This window comes from Haliotis rubra, unplaced genomic scaffold (assembly GCF_003918875.1).
Source record: "Haliotis rubra isolate DU_JTF1 unplaced genomic scaffold, ASM391887v1 Scf258, whole genome shotgun sequence".
NCBI lineage: Eukaryota > Metazoa > Mollusca > Gastropoda > Lepetellida > Haliotidae > Haliotis > Haliotis rubra.
The window spans coordinates 606,486-613,020 of NW_025766647.1; the positions used below are offsets into that span (position 1 = coordinate 606,486).

General features: G+C 40.5%; 1 protein-coding gene across 7 annotated transcripts in view; it reads right to left on the reverse strand.

The window, feature by feature from the left end:
* The window catches only part of LOC124279888 (cytosolic carboxypeptidase-like protein 5), a 52,457-nt gene extending 50,186 nt beyond the window's left edge, over nt 1–2,271 (reverse strand). For all 7 annotated transcript variants that reach the window (XM_046715769.1, XM_046715767.1, XM_046715768.1 and 4 more), the window contains exon 1: nt 2,134–2,271. The gene's annotated coding sequence lies outside the window, so the exon portion shown is untranslated. The remainder of the gene's footprint in view (nt 1–2,133) is intronic.
* Between the last annotated feature and the right edge of the window lie 4,264 nt (nt 2,272–6,535).

Sequence of the window (6,535 nt, forward strand, 5' to 3'; positions counted from 1 at the left end):
AGGAAACAAATGATAGGAGAGATTACGATTGTGGAAAAGATCTACAAAATCAAGGTAAAGTATTGGAATGAGTGAGTGAGTTGTTTTTTTAAGTTGCTTTTAGCAATTTTCCAGCAATATCATGGTGGGGACACCAGAAATGGGCTTCACATATTGGGCCATGTGTGGAATTGAATCCAGGTCTTTGGCGTGACGAGCGAACGCTTTAACCACTAGGCTATCCCACCGCCCCAGTATTGGAATGAGCATGACTGGGCAGTTTTCAATAGTTTTTAAATAGAAATAAACTCGCTTTTGGATGTGTAAGATATAAAAACAAATGTTCACCATGGGACCAGACAAACCACCACCACCACCAGAGTGAAGGAAGGTGAACACCCTGCCAGACAAGCAGTTCTTACAGACTTGCTGGTCATGTTTCAACCTTCACCTTCAGTCCTGGATGTCATTATGTCATTACTCTTTTTATAACTGTACATGTTGCCTTGTCCAGGCTTACCATGTGGAAATAGTCCTGATTTCAGGTCAGTGTTCTCAACGATACAACACCAGTGCATCAATGTCTGGGTTTATGCAGGACTGTAAAACTCTTCTTTTTTTTTTCATTCAATAGCGGAAACAAATTTTTTAAAGAGACTTGTGTTTCTTGAGTTGGTCAATTGGTCAATCTAAGTCCTGTAGGTTTGTTGAAAATATGTCATCAAATGAGATAGTGTTGTAGTATAAGGCAAGGAGTTGTGTGTCAAGCTACTCATCTTATATTCTTAATACACTTTGTATAACTTGTAACTTGCAGTAGTCGTTCTAAGTCAGTACATGTGAGTGTGTGTGTGAAAGCTATTTTGTGTCTGCGATATTCCATCTGTGTCAGGTCCACTTGACGAGCCTGTTGTGGACAACATGAACAAACATTCCCCCCTGCTAGGATGGCGCACTTGGTACTGGGTACTGTGTTTCCACATCCATACATGGTTTACTGTTAGTTTTTCTGTCATCAGACGGTTGGCATAAACCACTCAGTGACTCAGAAGAAACTATCAAAACCCATGTAGCCAAGTTATGCAAAGTGTACACTAAAGTTTGTTTATTTTTATATCTCAGTATAATCAAACTTGCCTGCCCAACTCATTGTCTGCCTGCCAGAAACTGCTGCTGATGGGTGCTCCCTAATTTACTTTTGGTTTATCATGTTTATGGGAAATAAACACACACAAAATGTGATGAAAAGGGCCATGGAACTTTTAAGTCAGAACTTGATCTAAAAATCTTAAAAAGATTTGAGAATAATCAGCCATCGACTCCAAATGGGTAAATGAAAAGCAAAACAACTCAAATAAGGAAAAGTCCAGTAATTGTCAATACAGTACACAGTACTGAATACCCTGTACCAACAATATCTGCTGTTTTTGGTATACCCAACACAGGAAAATGTTTATAAGAAACTATGATATTGTTATGTGTCAAACCTGATCATATTTCACATTTTCTGCTTATCCACAAGCATTGGCAATTGTTCACAAGCATTGGCAATTGTTCCGTCTAGAACAGTGATAAGATCATACATCTGTGTTAGTCAACGGTGTTGTTCCACTTGTTTGGTGATTTATGATGCTTATCTTGTTTACCTCTATCTACATGATCTAGTACTTGCAGAAACACCTGATAATTATTCAAAATGTCAGGAGATTTGTCAGATTGTTTACTAGACAGCAAAACACCTGACAATATTTTATTTAATTGATACATTTACAATTGAAAATAGCTCTGGGTTGAAATATGCATATTGCTACAGCGTGTCGGGTATCAAGACCTTGAACGAAAGACACATTTAAGTGCTATAATGTTTTGGAACAATATAGACATCATGCCAAATTTCACTTGAAAAGAAATACTAATCAGATGCGTTCCGATTTCACCTGTAATTTCGGAATGAAGCAATGTACTTCAAGAAATACGTTGCCAGCACTACTGCAGCACACTGGCAGCTGACTATTTGCCAATCCACCGGTACAACAACTTGCATCTGACAAGTTCAAACGAATCCTGTTTATGGACAAATTCATACATGTCAGTGCAAACAAGAAAACTCTCAATTGGCAAATAATACTGTCCCACTATGTGACTAAAACATACCTTAATGTAATCAACATGTCAACAAGCTTTTCTTCTCCAAGAGGGGATAAAAATTACAAATCACATAGCTTCCTGTAAGTTTTCAGTGCTACGGCAGACATATTGTAAACTATCATGGTTGCTGACCATGTGATCCGTACTGACCAATCAAGTTTAAGCACTTAATCACATGATCACAACATGGATGATCCCGTTAAAGTCAACACGTGATAATTTTCTTTACTGGGTAGAATATAGTTCAGCACATGTATACGTTTGTGTTTATACCAAAGACGTATATACACCCTGTGTATATATGTCTTTGGTTTATACTTATTCTTACTTCCTCTTGTTGTTAACAAAGATTGTTCAAGTTACATATACGGACCATTTTCCTCCTGGATTGGAATGAATGTCGTTTTGGGCCATATGATAAGAGATCTTGAATGCAGTTTACCGGGCGAAACCCCCTCGCTAATTATATCACTAATTAGTCAGTAATCCGTCGAATCGCTTTCAAGGCCACGCGATCGATGCTAATCAATCTGAAAGAGTGCAAGACGACTTGATCCTTATTGGATATGGCTTTCCACAAGCCTTCCTCAACCATCTCGTGTTATCAATAAGGCACTGTTGTCAAGCTTGTATAATATAAATAATAATAATAATAATAATAATTGATTTATAGAGCGCCTATTTCCAAAAGATATTGCTCAATGGCGCTATGAAGAGAAAAGATTGTAGACAATGTCTATGGAAAAGAGAGTTTGAACAGATGAGTTTTGAGGGCAGTTTTGAAAGCATCAGCAGATTCTATTTCTTTTAGGGTGAGTGGTAGAATGTTCCAGAGATAGGGGGCTGCAGCAGAGAACGCTCTTGATCGTATAATAATGGTCGTCATATCCAACACTGGCTTTAGAACTGACACCACTCCCCTTTTAACCTGAGATGAAATTAGGAGATGACGTGTTGAAAATGTCATTACGAGTAAGCATCAACATATTGGTGTTGTCCAACCTGCGTTTACGCATAATACACACCTACATAGGTCCAAAAGTAGATGAAACGCCCAAGAGGATGTGAATTCTGGTTGTAGTCTTTCACCTATAATATTCCTGTCAACAGTGTGTCATCTGATGCCTAAAAACATCAACAAGGAACTAATTAAGCTCCCTCTTACTTACATCTTTGTTTACAACTGACAGATCATTCATAGAACTATCAGGTTTGATTAAGTTATTGTTTATATTACACACACGATTTGAGAGTGTGGGGACTGTGTTGGGTACCAATATGGGTGAAGTGTCCAATCATCGATTTCGGTGAAATGACTCTGACGACAAAATCAAAACAACTTATAACAGAGGTCTTGCGTTAGTGGTTGACTCTAGGACCAGACCAACCAGGAGTGAAGGAAGGTGAACACCCTGCCGGACAAGCAGTTCTTATAGACTTGCTGGTGACCTTCAGTCCTGGATGGAATTAGGGACCATTCATCATTTATTGCTAGGAGGGGTGATGATGATCTTAAGGGGAGGGTCATCCATTTTGTTCTGGCCATTAGTGGGGAGGAGGGGCAAATGTCATCAATTTGTCCACATGCACTGGGGTGGGGGGTCAGCAATTTTGTACATATTACTAGTAAAAATCATGGGAATGGGGTGGGTCATTGATTTTGTACATGACACATGGGGGTCTCTTACTTTGTATATAAATTATATTGGGGGCATTCACATTGTACATTCTTCTCCATAAAAATCATCATCACCCCCACTAGCTATATAAATTATGAATGGTCCCTTACCCTTTCCATTACTGGACATGTTGCCTAGTCCAGGCTTATTGTGTGAACCTTGTCCTGATTTCAGGTCTGTGTTCTCACCGATACAACACCAGTGCATCAATGTCAAGGTTTCTGCAGGACTGTGAAAACACGTTCTTTTATTCGTTCAATAGCGGAAACAAATTTCTAAAGAGTCATGTATTTCTTGAGTTGGTCATTTGGTCGTTCTAAGTGTTGTAAGTTTGTTGAAAATATGTCACCAAATGAGATAGTGTTGTAGTATAAGGCAAGGAGTTGTCGGTCAAGCTACTCATCTTAGCAATACATTTGTATGACTTTTAACTTGCAGTGGTCATTCTAAGTTGGTAGATGTGAGTGTGTGAAAGCTGTTTTGTGCCGCAGTGGACAACACGAACAAACATTCCCCCTGCTAGGATGGCGCACGTGGTACTGGGTACTGTGTTTCCACATCCATGCATGGTTTACTGTTAGTTTTTCTGTCATCAGACGGTTGGCATAAATCACTCCGATGAATCTATGAATGATTCAACCCTCTACAAAAACAGACTTTCAAGGTGATAGATGTCAGCAATAATATAGCTGTATGGTGGAAGCAGATAACCAACATTATTATGGCAAAACAATGTAGTGATCGATATTGTGAGCACTGACCCACATTGTTGATGTATGGTGACGACCAAGTCACTGACCCACATTGTTGATGTATGGTGACAACCAAGTCACTGACCCACATTGTTGATGTATTGTGACAACCAAGTCACTGAATGTATGGTGACGACCAAGTCACTGACCCACATTGATGTATTGTGAAGTCACTGACCCACATTGTTGATGTATTGATGTATGGTGACAACCAAGTCACTGACCAACACTGACCCACATTGTTGATGTATGGTGACGACCAAGTCACTGACCCACATTGTTGATGTATTGTGACAACCAAGTCACTGACTCACATTGTTGATGTATGGTGACGACCAAGTCACTGACCCACATTGTTGATGTATGGTGACGACCAAGTCACTGACCCACATTGTTGATGTATGGTGACGACCAAGTCACCCACATTGACCCACATGACCCACATTGTTGATGTATGGTGAGGACCTAGTCACTGACCCACATTGTTGATGTATGGTGACGACCAAGTCACTGACCCACATTGTTGATGTATGGTGACGACCAAGTCACTGACCCACATTGTTGATGTATGGTGACGACCAAGTCACTGACCCACATTGTTGATGTATGGTGACGACCAAGTCACTGACCCACATTGTTGATGTATGGTGACGACCAAGTCACTGACCCACATTGTTGATGTATGGTGACTGACCCACATTGTTGATGTATGGTGACGACCAAGTCACTGACCCACATTGTTGATGTATGGTGACGACCAAGTCACTGACCCACATTGTTGATGTATGGTGACAACCAAGTCACTGACTCACATTGTTGATGTATGGTGACGACCAAGTCAATGGCCAACCCTTACAACATTACAACAAAAAGACAAAGTCATCAATATGTCTTTAGGTTCTTGAATACCCACAAAGTAGGAGGAGAGTATCGAAAGGTTTTAAAGTTCTGCTCCAGAAAGGAGCACTACCATTACTTTCAGTCGAAGTCAAAGTTGTTGCCATGGAAACTTAAAAAAATATTTTATTCAGAAATCCAAAACTACCAAAAGGTACCAGTTCACCACCAGACCTATCAATATGCCAAGTTCGATGAAGAAATATTAAACGTTTTTTATGTTCTGCTCTGGAAAAGACGAATTTGCCAGATGGATAGAGTCCAAAATAATACCTCACTGCAATACGCGTTGTGGGGGATAAAAAGGGTAAGCTTACTGGGAAGCTATTATATACCGAAATCCGCACACAGGGTGACGAGGTTAATGAAACAGATGCTGCTGAATCTGTTTAAGGATGTATAACTCTGGAGCAAGATATCAGTATTGAATCTGGTGGAAATCTGGTTTAGAACAGGTCACCATCAACTTATTCTTATGCATTTGTATCAATAGACCAGCCACATGTCCATCTGCTGTCCACTTCCAGTCAAAAGAAATGATGACCACACAACAGACTTAATGACCACACAGCTCTCGGTGCAACTTTATTTCCCTACATAGAATATCACAGTCACACCTAACAACACACACAGCTTCCACAAGGGCTGTATGGCTATCTGCTGACCCCTTCCACAGTAGCGAGTGCAGAAAGGCTTATGGCTATCTGCTGAACTCTTCCACAGTAGCGAGTGCAGAAAGGCTTATGGCTATCTGCTGAACTCTTCCACAGTAGTGAGTGCAGAAAGGCTTATGGCTATCTGCTGACCCCTTCCACAGTAGCGAGTGCAGAAAGGCTTATGGCTATCTGCTGAACTCTTCCACAGTAGTGAGTGCAGAAAGGCTTATGGCTATCTGCTGACCCCTTCCACAGGAGCGAGTGCAGAAAGGCTTATGGCTATCTGCTGAACTCTTCCACAGTAGTGAGTGCAGAAAGGCTTATGGCTATCTGCTGAACTCTTCCACAGTAGTGAGTGCAGAAAGGCTTATGGCTATCTGCTGAACTCTTCCACAGTAGTGAGTGCAGAAAGGCTTATGGCTAT